The sequence below is a fragment of the Pelobates fuscus genome, chromosome 1 (assembly GCF_036172605.1).
Source record: "Pelobates fuscus isolate aPelFus1 chromosome 1, aPelFus1.pri, whole genome shotgun sequence".
Lineage (NCBI taxonomy): Eukaryota > Metazoa > Chordata > Amphibia > Anura > Pelobatidae > Pelobates > Pelobates fuscus.
This window is the reverse complement of record NC_086317.1, coordinates 397509426-397530213: the sequence shown is the minus strand read 5'-3', so window position 1 is coordinate 397530213 and position 20788 is coordinate 397509426. Positions and strand designations below refer to the sequence as shown.

At 41.6% G+C, this 20788-nt stretch overlaps 1 protein-coding gene across 1 annotated transcript in view; it reads left to right on the top strand.

The window, feature by feature from the left end:
- The window catches only part of LOC134575444 (rho GTPase-activating protein 9-like), a 100233-nt gene that overhangs the window by 78222 nt on the left and 1223 nt on the right, over positions 1-20788 (top strand). The gene's annotated exons all lie outside the window — the stretch shown is intronic.

The following is a 20788-nucleotide window of genomic DNA, read 5'->3' as shown; positions in this document are numbered from 1 at the left end:
AATGCACCCACACTTATTATATATCATTTTATTCAGGGGAAACAGGGCTTTCATTTAACATAAAATATTAAGGTATGGCACATAACTTAATATGAATAAAATATAAAAAAATTAGAGAAAATAAGATTTTTTTTAAATATTCTTAGTTCTATGTGACATTCTAACTGTGAATGTCATAATACTGTTTGCTTTTACTGCAATAAAATACACATATTTGTATTCAGCAATGTCTCACGTGTAAAACAGTACCCCCTATGTACAGGTTTTATGGTGTTTTGGGAAGTTATAGGGTCAAATATAGCATGTTACACTTTTCAGTTTTTTCACATTGAAATTCGCCAGATTGGTTACGTTGCCTTTGAGACTGTATGGTAGCCCAGGAATGAGAATTACCCCCATGATGGCATACCATTTGCAAAAGTAGACAACCCGAGGTATTGCAAATGGGGTATGTCCAGTCTTTTTTAGTAGCCACTTGGTCACAAACACTAGCCAAAGTTAACGTTAATATTTGTTTGTGTGAAAAATGCAAAAAAACTAATTTAAACGCCAATTTTGGCCAGTGTTTGTGACCCCATTTGCAATACCTTGGGTTGTCTACTTTTGCAAATGGTATGCCATCATGGGGGTAATTCTTATTTATGGGCTACCATACGGTCTCAAAGGCAACGTAACAAATCTGGCGAATATCATTATGAAAAAACTGAAATGCAAGCCTTATATTTGACTCTGTAACTTTTGAAAACACCATAAAACCTTTACATGAGGGGTACTGTTATACTCAGGAGACTTTGCTTTGTTTCAAAACAGTAAAAAGTATTACAGCAATAATATCGTCAGTGTAAGTGCCGTTTGTGTGTGAAAAATGCAAATACAATATCATCGTTGTAATACATTTTATGGTTTTGAAACACAGATATTTGTGTTCAGCGATGTCTCCCGAGTAAAACAGTACCCCCCATGTACAGGTTTTATGGTGTCTTGGAAAGTTATAGGGTTAAATATAGTGCTAGCAAATTAAATTCCCTATACTTTCTGCCTGGGTTGTCAGGCAGGTCCGGCAAATTGTAATTAATAAAAGGACCTAATTATGTAAAATTATTATATATACACGTGTGTGTGTATATATATATATATATATATATATATACATATATATATATATATATATATATATATATACTTAGATCATATATATAATATATATAAATGATCTAAGTATATTTTATTTGTAACTTTAATTTATTTTATTTTTAACTTTAAGGGGTTAAGAGGGGAGGAGAGGGGCAGAGACAGTGTAGCCAGTGATTTTACATCACTGGCTGACACAGGATCAGTGATCACAGTGACTGGCTGTCACGGTGATCACCTCCTGCAGATCACAGTAATTGGCCACAGCGGGAGTGCCTGGGTGGCCAGGCATGCCCCCCAACGCGATCTGCAGGGGGATCCTGCCTGCAGTTACTATGGGTCAGCCAATAGGCTGACCCATAGTAACTCTGATCGCAGTGACTGGCTGTCACTGTGATCAGATCGCAGTGAGAGGCTGTCTCTGCATTCAGATCGCAGAGACAGCCTCTCACTGCAATCATACTCTGCAGATCGCGGTCACTGACCATAAGGGGACTGCCTGGGGGGCCAAGCATGTCCCCTGACCGCGATCTGCTGCAGAGAATGCCGCGGCTCCATGTGTCAGCCGATTTTAAAATCGACTGACACATGGTAAATACCGATCGCAGTGACAGCCTGTCACTGCGATCGGAAGCTGCAGACCGCGGTCCCCAGGCACATGGGGGCTGCCTGGGGGGCCAGGCATGCTCCCCGACTGCGATCTGCAGCGGCCATGTGCCGCCGGCCACGAGGGAGGCAAAACCGCCCTGGGCGTTCTATGCCGCCCTGCGGCGTTTAGAGCCGCCAAAATAGGGACGGCATAGAACGCCCTGTGGTCTTAAGGGGTTAATAAAAAATTTACAGTTTTATAAATTAACCTGGTTACACCCGCTTGGCTATCAAGCAGATAACAGGTAATGTTACTTCCTGGTTTTGTTAGCTCAATGCAGCTGACCTCAAGAGGCAGCAATTGCCCAGAGCACCTGACTTACAAAGACTTCTCATTGTGCTGTATTTGGAAGTCTTTAACCCCTTAAGGACACATGACATGTGTGACATGTCATGATTCCCTTTTATTCCAGAAGTTTGGTCCTTAAGGGGTTAATTGGACAGTCACATAAATTCTTAGCTGGGTTAGAAGGGGAGGGCTTGCAAAGGCAGCAGACAAGAGAACTGCAGGTTTTGCAAGCTAATTTTAGATATATTAACCTGAAAAAAAACGAAGCTCTAAATAACTAGGATTTGAGAGACCTCCCAGCCCAAGCCCAATAACCAGTGCAAGAGGTTAGCATATTTATATGCTTGGAGTATCCCTTTAAGATGAAGAAAATTGCATTTTAGTTAGGCAACTTGATATCTGCTGGATAGATCTAAGGCCCATTTATTTACAAATCAACAGACGATATGGAAAGCATAACAAAGAGACTTGAAAAACTGGTTATAGTATCTAAGAATTCATCTCCTCACACTTGTCCAGAGAATGCATTGCACAGTTCTCCTAAGGGCAATTCCAACCAAAAGCAATATATGTAATTTTATAACACATATTCACTGTTATCTTGTTTTAAATATTTTGTTATGCATTCCTTTACATTAGTTTGCTATCTCTATGTCTATATATATTTTTTTCAATTTGACAATTTTTATTCATTTTTACAACAGAAAGCAAAGAGTAATAACATCATAGCTTCCTACATCATAGCTTCATAGCTTGATACATAAATCATCATATCAAAAAATACAACATAGAGATGATAATACAGTACTACAATTTACTGTGAATATAGGATTGTTGTTAGAAAAGAAAAGGAACATCATGTACAATAGCTTGTAAAACATCAGGTCCCTCTCCCTCTCCCTATGCAGTATGTTAGACCCCATTACTGTCTCCAGGCAGGGCCTGACTGGGAAAAAAATTTGGCCCAGGCATTTTCCAATTCTGCTTGTGGGATTGCGTGTGTGTAGAGTGAGCTGATTGTGGTGTGGTAATGTGTAAATATGTCGATTTCATTCGTGTTTGTGGTGTAATATGTGTGGCTTGGGGCTGTAGAGAGTTTGTGTATAGGGGCCCTAGTGTGTATAGGGGATGTAGAGAGTGTGAGAATATTGGCTGTAGTGTGTGTTTGTGTGTATATAGGTGACGTAGTGTGTGTAGGGTTTGTAGAGAGTGTATGTTTAGAGAATGTTGTGTGTGTTTGCTTACAAGGAATGCAGTGTGCGCATAGGGGATCCAGAGTTTGTTTGCCAGGAATGTAGTGTGTGTAGGTGGTGCAGTGTGTGTGTAGCGGATTTAATGTGTAAAGGACCCAGAGTGTGTATAGGAGATTGTGTGTGTGTGTAGAGGATTCAGAGTGTATATAGGGTAAGGGATCTAGCGTGTATCTGAAGCGTAATGTTTGTAGTGGTGCAGTGTGAGGGGTGCTGTAGTATATATATATATATATATGTTTGGGGCGCAGTGTGTTGGCTGTGCTGTGTGTATGTGTGAAGGGTGCAGCATGTGTGTGAGGAGTGCAGTGTGTGTAAGAGAGGTGCTGTGTGTGTGAGGGTGTTCTTATTTGCCGTCACATTCTATGTTTCTAATTTTCGTTGTCTGTTAACTCACTGAGGGTTATTTTATATATTATATATATATATATATATATATATATATGTATGTGTGTGTGTGTGTGCTGTATATGTGTCAGAGTGTGCTATGTGTGAGAGTGTGCTATGTGTGTGTGAGGGTGCTGTGTGTGTGTGAGGGTGCTGTCTGCGTCTGAGGGTGCTGTGTGTGTCTGAGGGTGCTGTGTGTTTGTGAGGGTGCTGTGTGTTTGTGAGGGTGATGTTAGTGTGAGTGTGCTGTGTGTGAATATGTTTATTTAAAAATGTATTTTTTTATAAAAAAAACCCAAAAAACTTTATATCCCCCCTCCCTTCTTACCTTTAGCCTGGGAGGGGGGGAGCCGTGCTGCCATCCCTGGTGGTCTTAGTGGTTTGAGTGAACTCTAGCCTGCAGGGCTAGAGTTCACTCTCGCGAGATCTGAGCGTTGCCGTGGTAACACGCGTCAACGCTCCGACCTCGCGAGAGGAACCGAGCGGAGCTGCTGGCTAGAGCTCCCCGGTGTCACATATTCATCCGCATATAAAAACGTGATTAATGACATTTACTGTTCTGACAGGAAAAGTTGTGTCGAGCAACATTACTGTCCAGACAGGAAAAGTTGTGCCGAGCAGCAATCAAATCCACAGGAGGGCTTGTGCTGAGCAGCAATTATGCAAATGGCAACCTGGTAACTGCCTTTGGGATCAGATCCAGAGGAGGGGTATTTAGGCCGAGTTCTCATCCTGCTCACTGCCCTGTCGTGGTTTCCTTTGTGGTTGTCCGAGAGCGCGTTATTGATTCTGGTTATTTTGGTATTTTGACTTTGGCATTGATTTTGACTTCCCTGTTTTCTGGCATCCCTGACCCCTGGCTTTTCCTTATCATTGTGTCTCTTTCTGTGTCCCTTGACCTCGGCAATTCCTGACTATTCTTTGGTACGTTAGTCCGGCCATTCTAAGGTCCGGTATACGTTACCTATTTATTGACCGCTATTTAAGTCTGGAATATGAATTTCCGTTCAATTCAAGGTGCTGCTGCTGGCCACGTAAAAAGTAGGAATAATTCTGGAGTCAACGTAAGAGGCTTTTGCATTTATTTAGTTAATATCTCATCTACTAGTTTCCAATAGTTGCGTAGAATAGGGTAAGTCCACCACAAATGGTACATTATGCCTTTCTCCCTTTAACATCTCCAGCATATGTTAGATGTCATCAGATGTGTGATAACCTAATTGGAACTAGATACCAACTATATTGCAACTTTCTTATAAGTTCCAAGTGAGAAGCACAATTAGTATTGCCCCTATGTGCTACAAACGCATTTTTCAGCGATGCCCGAACTCTGTATGCCATGCTTCAATAAAGCACACTGTGGCATTCATCTGATTGGTCGTCAAGAAACTGAAACTAATTAAAAATATTATTTTCATGGAGCTCACAAGATGCACAAGGGATTCAAACTTGGTTAAAGTCTGGCTCCCAATACTGTGTAGTGTTTTCGGTAAGATGGTATTTAGTTGGAGATATGTGAAAATTGCATTGTTAGAGAGCCTAAATTATATTTGTACATCTGGAAAGTGTTGGAGGATGTTCCCTTGATATAGTTTATGTACGTGGGTGCATCCCTTGTGACTCTATTTGATATAATTAAATGTGGGGTTGCCTAGATAGATTCAATTCAGGAGTGTAGCCACCGAGAGGAGTCCAACCCGCAAAGTGATAATCTAAATGTGTTTTATACATGTATTAGTAATTCAATTTAGTAGTAGGTAGCATATTACAGTATGTAGGTCATGATTTTTTAGGGACCCAAAATAAGTAGTGCAAGCCCTATCTACAAGGCCAGTATGATTTAATGGCCACCCATTGGGGCATATCCTGTATTAGGTGTTGTAACGGACCGTTTCACTTACAAGAGGATAAAACCCAGTTTAGGCAATAATCCCCTTTCCAGATGCACAGGCAGCTACTGCAAACACCATTCTCCCGACTGGAACCACACGAACACTGGAACAGCTGAACAAGAAAAGCAGACATCGGCTTACACTCTTGGCAGTCAGCATACCATCCCATTCCCCCAAAGACCGAGACGACACATCGCTTTGAGGGTTAAGCAGAACTCTAGACTGGGACACCCAGTCTGGCTTTTATTTCCAACTCACACATACAGGCCACACCCAGGGGGAGGCATAAAATAACCAGTCAGATACATGGTACAACCCACACATCCCCTCCCCTTAGTGTGACACATAATCCCATTATGCATACAGAGTAAAATATACTTTTACACAACTTTCATAACTTTAAAACCATACATCACATTCACATAAAAATACATATCACAATCAATCCATTCAGGGGAACAACATATTAAAAAATGGCATGAATCCGACCAGGGGTTTAAAAGTTACTAAAAGTATCTTTTGGGCCCTGGCTTGCAGCATGGCACAATCTGGCCCAAACAGAAGTAAAACATCCCCCACAATGCATCCCGGCTTCCTCCCTTCTGCCCTGGAGATAATTGGAGAAGTAATCCAATTATCTAGGACTAGAGTCAGACTCCATTAACCACATGGTTGCAAAAAGACAGTAAAAGACATAAAATTACATACTGATACATTTAACACATAAAACACACATTTCTACATATCCCCAGTTTAACTGAACACATAAATACCTACATAATATTTAAGACAGTATTACTGTGATATGTTACAAAGTCTTAAAGGGACATTAGTCCCAAAAGTCCCAATATGTCCATCGCTGATTTTAAAGGGCCAGTAGCAGCAATATAAATTATTACATGCCCAAATATAGTGTTTATAGAGCAATATGTCCATGGGCCGTAGTCGCAGGGCAGGAGGCTAGCAGCCAGGCCTCTCCAGTTCACAGTGGCGAAGCTGGTTTCGCCACATTTCTCCCCTTTGCCAATTAGACTAACAGGGTACCTGACTTTCTGCCGGTCAGTGCCCTGGTTAGTCCAGCAACCCACCCACGAAACAGAAATAACAGAGCAGCCCACCCACACTAACCGGTTACTACATCTGGGTGAGGAAGGATTTTGTCCAAGTTCTGGTGTTTCACCACTGCTGGGTGGGAGACGGGTAGGCTGCCTTGGTGGGTTGCTGAGGGGGCAGAGACCAGCGGTACTCTGTCCTGTTGCCAGCACTACCACGGGAGGAGTCTGGTGGGCGCCTGGTTGTTGGAGACTGGCTGTCTCCCCTTTAGGTGCACAGCTCGACTGCCGGAGGGGGAGACCGACTGTCTCCCCTTTGGATCCATCACACTGAGGCTGGGGAACAGGACCGACCGTCCCTATCCCTTGTGCTGTAAGTGCAGAGACTACGGTCCCATCTGCACAGTTGTGGGGCTTAACATCTCCCCTTGGTGGATTAGGTTGCCGTGGGAGAGAGGGTGTAACAAGTTCCTCTCTCTGGATGGCAAACTGCCGCTGGGGAGAAAGGATGGCACCTTCTGCTCCCTGGGGTACACACTGCCGCTGGGGAGGAAGGATTGCACCTTCTGCTCCCTGAGGTACACACTGCCGCTGGGGAGGGAGGACGCTGCTCTCCTCTCCCTTTACTTCACACTGCCTTCCTGGCATATCACTTTTCTGCTGGGGGGCAGGAACAACAACCTCTGCCCCCTGTAACTCAGCCTGCCGCTGGGGAGGAAGGACAACACCTTCATCCCCCTGGGACACACACTGCCGCTGGGGAGGAAGGACGGCACCTTCAGCTCCCTGAGATACAATCTGCCGCTGGGGAGGAAGGACGACACCTTTAGCTCCCTGGGACTTACTCTGCCGCTGGGGAGGATGGACGACACCATCAGCTCCCTGGGTTACACACTGCCGCTGGGGATCTGGGCCGACTGCCCAGCATCCCTGTAGGGCCGGTAGAGAGACCTCGGTCCCATCTCCACCTGCCTGTTGTGGTTCCTCACAGGACCAATCTATGAGGACCCCTACTTCGGGTTCTTCCTGCCGCCTCGGGGGGGGGCGGCTAACCTCCTCGGATGCAGCCTCTACTCTGCTGCTGTACCACTCTTCCTGCTCATCATACTCTTCGTCCATCTTTGAGTTTTGCTCAGCCATGACCTGGTTCCAGATCCCCTGGAATGTGTCCATGGATATATAACCCCCATACTGGGCCACTTGCTGCCTCACCTTGGCCATAAAATCATCTTCAGCGTCAGAGCCTTCCATACTTGTCTGCTCCAAGTCGCTGGATACCTCTGCTGCCAGGGGCGCTGCACGAATGCTAACGTTGCCCTCAATTTGTAACTCCAAGGAATTGGTGTTCTGTAGCTGTCCTTCTGGCTGTGGGAACAATCCCGCAGCTTGTTGGTTCCTCTGCGTCGTTCGCAGCAATAGGTACGCCTGTACATCGTTGTAGACCCGGTCTGCCATCCGCTCCGCTCGGGCTGGTGAGAATAGAGCCATCCTGCTCCTATATTCCCTGGCAAACTCGGATTCCTCCTCCTCCCTCGGAGGTGCTGCAGCAGCTGCGACTCTGTCTCCTTCCATTTTCCTGATTTCCTTTGTAGATAGGGTCGCTGTACGGATACTAGCGTTGCCCTCAATTTGTAATCCAGAAATGGTGTTGTCTGTAGCTGTCCCTCTGGTTGTAGGAACGATCCCGCCGCTTGCCACCAATTGTAACGGACCGTTTCACTTACAAGAGGATAAAACCCAGTTTAGGCAATAATCCCCTTTCCAGATGCACAGGCAGCTACTGCAAACACCATTCTCCCGACTGGAACCACACGAACACTGGAACAGCTGAACAAGAAAAGCAGACATCGGCTTACACTCTTGGCAGTCAGCATACCATCCCATTCCCCCAAAGACCGAGACGACACATCGCTTTGAGGGTTAAGCAGAACTCTAGACTGGGACACCCAGTCTGGCTTTTATTTCCAACTCACACATACAGGCCACACCCAGGGGGAGGCATAAAATAACCAGTCAGATACATGGTACAACCCACACATCCCCTCCCCTTAGTGTGACACATAATCCCATTATGCATACAGAGTAAAATATACTTTTACACAACTTTCATAACTTTAAAACCATACATCACATTCACATAAAAATACATATCCACAATCAATCCATTCAGGGGAACAACATATTAAAAAATGGCATGAATCCGAGCAGGGGTTTAAAAGTTACTAAAAGTATCTTTTGGGCCCTGGCTTGCAGCATGGCACAATCTGGCCCAAACAGAAGTAAAACATCCCCCACAATGCATCCCGGCTTCCTCCCTTCTGCCCTGGAGATAATTGGAGAAGTAATCCAATTATCTAGGACTAGAGTCAGACTCCATTAACCACATGGTTGCAAAAAGACAGTAAAAGACATAAAATTACATACTGATACATTTAACACATAAAACACACATTTCTACATATCCCCAGTTTAACTGAACACATAAATACCTACATAATATTTAAGACAGTATTACTGTGATATGTTACAAAGTCTTAAAGGGACATTAGTCCCAAAAGTCCCAATATGTCCATCGCTGATTTTAAAGGGCCAGTAGCAGCAATATAAATTATTACATGCCCAAATATAGTGTTTATAGAGCAATATGTCCATGGGCCGTAGTCGCAGGGCAGGAGGCTAGCAGCCAGGCCTCTCCAGTTCACAGTGGCGAAGCTGGTTTCGCCACAGGTGTGTTGTCACTAATGAGATCAAACTTGACCCTTTGTAATAGGTGCTCATTTTAGGCATACCCAGGCTTACGTGATTTATTGGGTTTTGAAGGGTTTTTCCCTGACCACATGAATTTTACAAGGGACTTTCGTAAATCTACCAAGTAAGTTTTTGGAAGTGATATTTGAAGGGTGCTTGACAGGTATTGGAATTTAGGTAACAGGGAGGAATATTCCCTCCGATCACTGAAAGATGTTGATAAAGTCTTGCAGTAGCATTCCATAGTTTTAAAAGACAGTCAGGATTTCTAGTGATTTTGATACCAAGATAGGTGATGTAGTCATCCCTGCAGCCAAATAAATAACTTTAAACCATCCAGTCTTCCCGAGTCTAGTCCCACACTTAGGGTTTGTGTTTTGTACACATTCAATTTATAATAGGAATATTTCCCACATTCCTGTATTTGTTGTGTTAGATTAGGCAACCTGTGGCTTAGTCATTGTGAGAAGGATATCGTTGCAACCCACGGATGCAGTTATTAATTATTACTAATGCCGACTATCAAGGGCTCTAGTTCCAACACATATAATAGTGGGGATAAAGGGCAACCCTGCCTGGTCCTGTTAGAAATGCGAAAAGGGTCTGAAGTGAGTCCTGCTTATAATACTTGAGCGACTGATGCCTTGTATATGCTCTGACCACTGATATAAAGCCCTCTGGTATTTTAAACCTACAAAGGGATAGCTTCTAGAAACCTACAATTTAGTAGATCAAAGGCGTTCTCGACGTCTAGGGATAGGATCCTTGTCGTCTGGCAACAAAACCCACCTGATCATCATGTATGATCTATGGTAAGAGTTTCCCTAGTCTAAGTGTGTATATTTTTGCAAATAATTTTGCACCTGCGTTCAGAAGCGATAACATTAGCTGAAAGTTTTATGGACAGGTAGGAGGCTTGGCTGACTTTTACAATGTAACAATGTGTGCTAGCATGGTTTCAGGGGTATTTGTTGTGTCGAAACTGCTTCGGTAAAGACTTGTACCAAATGAGGAGCTAAGATATCTTGGATATTTTTATAAAATAAGAATTGACAAAGCCATCCAGGCCTGGTGCTTTCCCAGTGGGCAAGGATCTAATCACACTCAAGACCTCGTCCGTCATTAGTGGAGTTTGTAAAGCTGCCTGTTGTTGTTGCGTGAGTTGCGATAACGGTATTTGGGTCTTTATGCCCATGTTAATACCTTTTCCTTTGTAAAAGTAAGACAGTGTCTTCTGAATATTGATAAAGTGTTTTATTTTTGCATTTTGCATTTTTGTTTCTCTACATTTAAAGTTCTCCTTTAGGAAGGAAAATGTGTTAAAGTGAAACTACATACCAATATTATCCTTTATTTTTAATTCATTCATAAAAATGATGCAAAAAATAATATGTATTTAAATATTTGGCCCAAGTAGCCAAACTAAAGGCATAGCTGAGAGATGAAATGTTTCCAGTTGAGCTATTTTGACATTAAAATTGAATGTTCCCCTTATTAAAGAAATCCTATACTGCAACTAAATCCCACTATTTCTGCGAAAGTCATGAATTTTTAAATAAATCTTTACATTTTGTGATCTCTGAAGCTGGTGTTTAGCGAGTAAGTGCACTGGATTCTGTGTGATATGCAGTTTGTCATGAATGTGTGTGTTCTTTACAATGATCATTCTTGAGATGAAATCTCCAGGTTGCTATTATGGTCACAAGGAAGCTACAATTTCTACCCATCTGTGAAGTATAGTGTTGAAAGCATGTCAGGAGGATGTTGCTTTAAACGCCTTTTCTTGAATTTAGAGTTCCTCATTTCAAACGAGGAACAGGATGTAGAAAGATTACTGTAGGCAATTGGTGAAAAGGGGACAGAAAGGGAGACAGCTGAGCTGAGCATGGAGCCCCTGGTAAGAACACACCATTGCGGTGATTCACTGAGGTTTAGTGTGATCCAGTGTCAACCACTGTGTGTTATTTTGAACCATATAGGTATATGGAGTGTTATACCTATCATTAAAGGTGAACTTGTCAGTGTAGTTAGCTTAAACTCAGTGCAGTCTAGATGACGAATAATAAGGGTCTTGATCATTTGCCGCTGATGGTTTGGCCCAGCTGTCCTGCTTGCACTATTATGGCATGGCCAAGGATAATAGGAGTTGTAAGGTAAGCGACATAATTACTAACCCAATGCCTAACGCATTAACCCATAAACTTTAACTCAAATGCTTACCCATGATCTTTATCCCCAATGCTAAGATTGTATAGTCCTAGCACTATGAGTATTCTTAACTCAATCGTATACTTGTGCTCAGTAATTAGGTTCAGGTTCTGCTATTAACATATATTGTTTTTGTTTTACTCTCTAAACAATGTTATACATATTTTAACTTTTTCCACTTTGCCTCTTTCAAGACTGATTGTGGCATATATGTTAAATGCTGAGCATATATTTTTTTGGCATGACCGTTGATCATGGGTCTGCCTTTGCTTTCTGCCCTTTCATTTCAAAATGTACTATCTGTTAGTCTGGTGCATAGCTGGACTTTATACTGCTGTTGGCATATATTATTTTTAATTGCGAACCTTGGTGCTCTCACAGCTGGGACCCTTCTCTCCCTCCTTCTTTGCAATATTCCACTAAGTAACAGGTGTACCATGTCATATCAGGCAGCTCCATTCATTACTACAATCAGTGCCATCTTAACAACATTATGGGTCCTCGGGCAAAGCAGTGCACTGCGGCCCTGCCTACACAACCAGTTACAGGAATAAAAATTTAAATTATCGATAAATTTAAGCTTATATTTATTGGTACCTCCAACAAATGCAATACATTAATACACACAGACTGTTGAATACACACACATGGACTGATGAATACACACACATGGACTGATGAATACACACACATGGACTGATGAATACACACAGGTTGCTGAATACATACACACAGAATACTGAATACATACATACAGACTACTGAATACACACACAGACTGCTGAGATCTTTGATCTCCCCACTGGCCCGAGAGGGTCCAAAGCAAGTAAGGAGGGCCGGCTCTCCATGGGCGAGCCAGGGAGATCAAAGAATCTCCTCTGCTGGCCCGGTACATGGGCAACGCTGTGGGGCACCCGGGCAAGTGCCCAGTGTGCCCATGCGGAAAGACAGCCATGACTACAATACTTCTGTGGATGGCACTGTGGAAGACTAAACCTCCCTTGTCCTAAAACTAGATTTCCAATAGAAAGTGGTGGAAGAGGGCACAGAGCTTCCAGACAACTTTGAAATTTTGGTCTGATGACCCCTGGAGCCCCTGTTGACTCTCTACTGTCAGATTGTGAGTGGTTACCGTGCATCAATCTATGTGAAGCTGTTTTTACAGTTGGATTTGCATGTATAGGTCCACCTAGGCCAGATTTACATCACAGGGATTGTCACTATGAGGTTTGGAGTACCCCTTTGTAGAACTGCTGCCTATATGGCAAGCCTATCACCATACAGCAGATAATGGCCTGAACAATTGGGACAGGTCCTTACTGGTCATACATTTTGGATAATTGAATTAATTTTTTCCTACCTGGAATTTTATATTTTTTCTTGCATTTTAGTTTAAATGTCTCACATGTTAGTGAATTAGGGCTTTCATACAGACTATGAGATCAAAGGGCTGGGCGTCCCCTTGCTCTTATATATTATATGCATGGTAAACTGTTTGCATGCAATAAATAGAGGAGATGGTAGGGGTGTTTGTTTTCCTATATCTGGGTATTATTATCTTCCACCTTTCCATACATGAGGTATAGTCTCGAGGACATGGCTACTTTCCATTTTGCCTTGGTTAATTTGTCCTGGGACTGCTTTCCGGTAATGGGTTCCTATGAACCTACATTTTTATTGTTCTCAATCATAGTTCCCTTATATATTTATTCAGTTTGAAGGGGTTTAGTTGAAGAAAGCTTTAAAAATCAGGGGTCACTTATTGTTTCATGTTTTTTTATATTGTTGATGGTGGTTTTGATGCATCCTGTAGTGTTTGAACTATTTTCAACAGAAAACAAACTGTCAGCACACGTTTTACCATGCTTTTGGACATGTGTGGAAAATGTATTATCTCTGTACCAAATGGTATAAAATGATTTAGTGGTTAGCTTGAGATGTTAGTGAAATAATTTCTTCATGATTATTGCAGCAAAGGGATGTTGTGAAACGTTAACGAACCGCATAAACCATAAAAAAGCAAAATAATGGTTAAGATGTAAATGTTATTGTCATGGATTATGTGATTGCTATTTGATACAGACAGTAAGGTATTTTCAGTATATTACAATAGAAAAAAAATAAGCAGACCATCAGTAAATAATCCAACCCCCCGACCCTCTAGTTTGGGTGGTAGGAATTGGATATCCTCTGACATTTTATGATGTGAGGATGGAGTTGGGCATCCCCTGACCTTTTATGATGTGAGGAAGAAGTTGGGCATCCCTTGGTCTACTTTGTAACAAATACCCTTCCACCCCACTAATGTATTAATGTATCAACCCCTGAACATATAATGATAGAAGGCTTTTTACCAAGCTTAGCAGCCACCCCCCCAAACTCTAAGGCCATCTCTTAATTTAGCTTAATGAACCTTCTGAGGACATTCCTGGTTGCTTGACAAGACATTGTGCTTTTACATTTACATTGTTTTGTGTAATAGGAATCCTGTTCTACCTACCCCTCTGTGCATTTTACTTCCTTATCAATGGACTGCAATTTCACAAAAGCTTGTAGTTGTACATACACCCACTACTGATCAGAATGTCAGACGCCCCCATGTACCACCACCCCATCCACTCTGTTTCTGTGGTTGTAAGGCTAATTCAACACATGTATACAATATAGTATTTGTTAATAAAGAGCATTACATTTTTTAAGAATAAAAAGTTAATAGTGCATTAAATGAAAAAGTAACTGGTGATGAATTTGTGAATGTCTTCGGAAGTTATGAACATTCAAACCATAGATTCATGTACCCTTCCGGCAATCTTCAGGCTACCAGAAGTCTTTCAATAAGGACACAACCTTAAACTGTATTTGCCTTTAGTAAATATGTGAATTGCGAGTACTGCTGAAAATTTTTATTTTATCCAATCTGGACCAAATTCAGTCTTGCAGTTTTTCATTTGGGGTATATATGCTAAACAGTGATTTTATTTAATTTGAATTTGGAATGTCCCATTAAGGTCATGACAGCCAAACTAAAAATTTCTCTACGCCGGCAATGTGTTTTGCTACTCTGGCCTTTTTAATATATAACCCCCATCCTGTTTGTAGGTTTTGCTTCCCGCTCTGTGCTTGGTGTCGTTGTCATTCATTGTGCCGTCAGTAGGGGGCGGTAAGTTCTATCTATGGAAAGTGACGGAGAGAATTATTTTGGGCCACTTTGCATTTGTTTATCTTACACAATTGTTTTGTATTTGCTTTTCTTAGTGGGGATTCATTGTAATTACAGGTTCCGCTTTATAACACAATACACAGTGATCAGAGTGATCAGAGTGCCTGTTATTAACTCCATCATAGCTAGCAAACTGCAAGATTGCTTACTATTAACCCCTTCACAGACATCACACTGAAGGCATCTTGCTGTTAATTCCATTACAGCCACCAGACTGCTTTTTATTAAACCTATCACAGCTATCAGACTGAAGGCTGCATGGTATTAACCCAATCACAACTATCGAACTGAAGGTTTCTTACACCTTCACAGACCAAAGTCTGCTTTCTTTTAACTCTATAACAGACACTGGCCTGAAGCTGGTAATTAAAAGAAGTTTGCTGCCCGTCACCTTGGCCTCACTACTTTTTGGGTAGAAGCTAAGCTCAGCCCTCTTGTAACAGACGGGAAGCTCCAGTTCTGCTCTGTGTGTGGCTTGTTTTAGTATTTTGCCTGCGCCACGACTGCGCAACGATTGCACCATGACTGCACCACCACTGCACTGCATCCCACCGTTGGCACCCCTGTTAGTTCTGCTACTGATGACCAAATCTCTTCCAAACATTTACTGCCTGTGCTGCTTGCCAAATCAACCTAATTGTGTGAAAATTGTGAGTGGTTTTAATCCCTTCTGTGGCAAACCTAGCCACTTCTGGACTCTAATATGGGAAGGTTGTCTGTAGGCCGTACTGTGTGCTATGTATATTTTGCTGTGTGTGTATTGTGCTATAGAGATTCGCATGCTGGCAGCCGTAAGCTACCAGCATACAAGTACTTCGTTCGGCGAACAGCAGCTATCTGGGCTGTTCGCCAAACGAACACGGGCCCCCCTGATAGATCACACACTTAGGGTCGTGTGGCGCTTGTTAACCGATTGCAACAATGTTGCAATCGGTAATTAGAGACTCTCCTGGGTGGCCGTCGTTTGACTACCGACCATGCGGCGGTCGGCCATCTTGGATCGTCTATTCTGCAGCGGTGTTTGGTCATCGAGCGCCTGGAACTAAAAACGGCTACTCGATGATGCGAACACCGCTGCACTTCCAGGCCGTTCGGGAGCCCGGTTTTCGGTAGATTCGTTCCCCTAAATACAATCGACAGATTGAGGGGAACTTTCATACAGAACAGTATTTGTTGCGGCGTTCGGTCATTTCAGCTGGGATCTGAGCGGTATTCGCACAAAAGGTGCGCTAGGACCCCAGCTATCTACCGAACGTTCGGTTACCTCAATGTACCGAATATTGTCTAAAATATGTATTTTAAAGTAAATTGTCGGTTTTGCTGCACGAGAGGATAATCCACTTAATCGTCCATTTTAGTGGGAGTATCCTTCTCGTGCAGGAATGCCTGTTGGGAGAATTACAATGCCTGATGGGAGAAATCCCCTGAATTATCTGTAAGGAAACCCCTTGCATGGGGAACTGCTTAAATATGCCAGCTTGTGAATAAAGCGAGTTAGTTGACTCCCAAACTGTGTTTCGTCCGGTTATTGGGAGGATTTGGGGACTTGCATTACTTTTCAGCGCTGACTGTGGATTTACCTGTGAAACCAGCGGAGATTGTGGATTCTAATACTGCCCTCCGCTACACCTTCCACATATGAATATATTACCAATGAATAGCTCAAAACAGTAATAAACTGTTGCCATGAAACAATCATTACACCGTGGTCTAAGTGTGCTATGAACGGCATGGTGGAACTGGTAAAAACCCAAGTAGAAGACAAAATCAAGTCATAAACTTACTTGTGTGCAGCACTCCTTTGACTTTAGCCACTAAAGGCAATACCTATGCAATGTAGGCATGTCCTACTGTTTCACTGAGATTGACTCTGTGAAATGACTCTGGATGCCCTCACCCTTTACATCGAGTGTCTTGCAAAGCCCACAGGAAAGCAATGATTCAAAAAGATAAATTATAACTTATAACAAAATAAAATAAAAAATACACTTATTTTGAATGCTCAATAGCACTTCTGTATATTTTGCTCAAATGAAATTGTGTCCAACACTTAGTCATAGCTAAAATGTCCAAAATTCTTGTCTCGGTCTCTCAGGAATTCTCTTGCTAAATATATCCTTTTGGGTATTAATGACATAATGACAACAAAAACGTCCAATCACAATTGTGTGTTAGTAAATGTATACTTCGGGACTTTCCATGAGTATTTAAAAAACTTGGCAAACATGAGTGGTGTCAGATTTCTACATGAGTGTTGGTTAATCCCACTTACTATTTTCTTATCTTCTGTCAATCATACAGTAAGCATTTAAATATTACATGTTTTAATTTAATTTTAATTTGTGGGTCAAAAGGTGTTTCCTAGATTTTCTGTTATTGTAACAGTTTTTATTTTGATGTAAGCAAAGTTCTTTAAGGATTACAGAAATAAAATAAAAAAAAATGTTCTTTGACAAAGAAACAGAGGAGTTTAATTGCAAATTTCAGGTTAGAGTGACAGATCAAGAGCAACTCCCCATATGTTCAACAAATGTAAGAACAGTGCACTACTTTTGGCACTAAGCACCAGTGCTGTGACAGGAAACTGCAAGCATACAATGAAATACAGCTTATTGCCTAGACTTGACAGATACAGCTCATTCTCTAGGCATTACCGATACAGCTCATTCTCTAGGCATTACCGATACAGCTCATTCTCTAGGCATTACCGATACAGCTCATTCTCTAGGCATTACCGATACAGCTCATTCTCTAGGCATTACCGATACAGCTCATTCTCTAGGCATTACCGATACAGCTCATTCTCTAGGCATTACCGATACAGCTCATTCTCTAGGCATTACCGATACAGCTCATTCTCTAGGCATTACCGATACAGCTCATTCTCTAGGAATTACCGATACAGCTCATTCTCTAGACTTTACCGATACAGCTCATTCTCTAGGCATTACCGATACAGCTCATTCTCTAGGCATTACCGATACAGCTCATTCTCTAGGCATTACCGATACAGCTCATTCTCTAGGAATTACCGATACAGCTCATTCTCTAGACTTTACCGATACAGCTCATTCTCTAGGCATTACCGATACAGCTCATTCTCTAGGCATTACCGATACAGCTCATTCTCTAGGCATTACCGATACAGCTCATTCTCTAGGCATTACCGATACAGCTCATTCTCTAGGCATTACCGATACAGCTCATTCTCTAGGCATTACCGATACAGCTCATTCTCTAGGCATTACCGATACAGCTCATTCTCTAGGCATTACCGATACAGCTCATTCTCTAGGCATTACCGATACAGCTCATTCTCTAGGCATTACCGATACAGCTCATTCTCTAGGCATTACCGATACAGCTCATTCTCTAGGCCAGGCATTGGCAACTTTCGGCACTGCAGATGTCTTTACAGATGTGTGGATAGGGCTGCACAAACAGAAACAAAGTGATTTAACTTCTAAATGGCAGTGAATTGAGCAGTGAGACTGGTCTGTACACTAAAACTGCATCATTAAGTGAAAGTTGTTTTGGTGACTATAGTGTCCCTTTAATGTAGTTAAACATCAGTACTGATACAGAAATAACAATACGATAAACCACTTTAACCTATCACTATCATTATAGAGATTTCTTTAAAAAAATAATAATTTTCATGTATATTGATGAAAAATGGGTAAGAAATTAATAATGTAGTGTTAGTTAAACATTAAAACAATGGCAATATAAGTAGCCATTTCCAAAAAGGATGATATTATTATTATTTATATAGCGCCAACATGTTCTGCAGCGCTGTACAATTATAGAATGGGGATATTTGACAACCAGTTGCTGACATACACAAAGATATGAGGAAGGTGAAGAATGTTCTACTCAGATGAGCTTAGAATATTGGCTTGCTAATATCGAGCGCTCTGCATATTGCATGACATTAATTCCACGTATTGCGGGATACTACCATTCCAGATACCTGTTAGAGAGTTATTATATTCCATATTTAGGGGAAATGCTCCAAAATCATGCATTACAGGGCACTTATTCTTGAAATTATGGTTTTAATTACTGACACCATTCTTGAATTACGGAAGAGCACTCACTTAAGTAACTTTAATAGTTTTCAATAAAGTGTGGAAGGACTCTGGCTACCGCCATACCAATAATAAATACAATGGGAAGAAATGATGTCCAGCACTCCTCCCATTAGCAGCACCCTTTCAGCAAGGTTGGCTTTTTCAAGCAATCATTATATATTAAGTTAAAAGGAGTCCTGTGCATCCTTTCTTTCTACCACCCTTACAATGAGAGAAGCTTAACCTCTTTTAAACCTATGCTTGATCCTACCTAACCTGTACCTGGCTGCCTAGACGTTAAAGGAGCACTCCAAGCACCATAACAACTACAACATTGCGGTTACTCCATGTAAGTAATGTTATGACTTCTTTCCTGAGACCTGAAAGACGCACTCCAAACCTCCTCTCTGTAGGAAGGAGAGCTGGAAACTCCTACTAGAAGTTTCTTTTATTTCTGGCAGTGCGGTCATCTGACGCTTTCCGCTACTGGGAGAGAGAAGGTGTAGAATGGTGCTTGGTGGACCACAGATAAGAAGTCAAACCGTTATTAAAAGGTTTGACTACTTGCATTTATGGGGGGGGGGGGGGGGGGGGGGGGGGGGTGCCAAAGCATTCTTGGAAACATAACCACTACAACGTGCTGTAGTATGTAAGAGTGTCCTTTTAATGAGATATCATATTCCACCCACTGTCTCATACTAGTTCTACAGAGCTGAACATATTATAGAAATGGAAGAACTGTTATTGACTCAAGATTGGAGGAGCAGCTTAGTACATTCCATATGGACTATAGGGTGCTTGGAGAATTATCTGGAATACCCGACTGATGGTGTTTGCTCCCCTAGTTCTTCTTTTAGAGTTGCCGTGTTTATTGTTAAATTATTCACCAAGATCTCATACAGGAAGGTTGTCACAATCATATCTAGATATAGTGAAATCAAACTAAGTGATTGTTAAAACAAAAAAAGATAAATGCCTTAAATACTTTGTTGGCAAGTCTGGAAAGAATGAAGTTCAAATTAGATAAAACAGATAAATCGAAACAGGATACTGGTTGAGGCAGCACAGTAATAGGTGGAGAATCCAAAATGAATTTGAGTCCATACGATATCAATGTAGGAGAAACCCAGCCATTGAAAGATGCATATCTGGTAGCAGAATCCAGTAAGCGGGCCCAGGTTCGTAATGATAAGACAATGAAATCTAATTATGGGAAGTCTGTGAACTAAATCTCAGTAATACAGACAGAGTAAAGGGACAGAGGGTAAATATCAGATAACATTATTCAGAAGGTTAAACCCAATTGCAGTATCCAAATAGAGAAGCTGTGTTTTTAAATAAGATATGTGAAGCACACTACCCAATAAGGGCAAATCTAAAAAGTAGTATCCCTTAAAAAAAATCTTATCAAATTGTCAAAGACAAGATCTGGTAAGGTTAAGAATGCCGACAAAGTCCAACAAGTAGTTCAGAGGTCAAAATTGAATAAAAGAGGTAACAGGTTAAGGATATTCTGGATTCTGTGTGTAACCTCTGAAATAGAAATATACCACACATAGTGCACTGTGCTCAAACACCATAATAGCAGGAGAAGTAATTGGCTTTATAGATTTAAATGGTCATACGAACAAAGTGAGGGGGCCAATAATAATGCCACCAATGTTCTAAATAGAATGTCAGTTAATCATTCTCACCTCAACAGACATGAAAAGGATACAAAATCATCTCCTCATAACGTGTTTTGTTAGTTTTTGGTTTTATGTTAAAATTCACAAATGTTGACAAAAGCAAACAAACAACAAATTGGCTGCTGTAATGCTATGTATTTTTAACATCTACTGTATAAGGTTTGTATCGGCTGATGGATTCACTTCAATGCTAGCCTGAAAA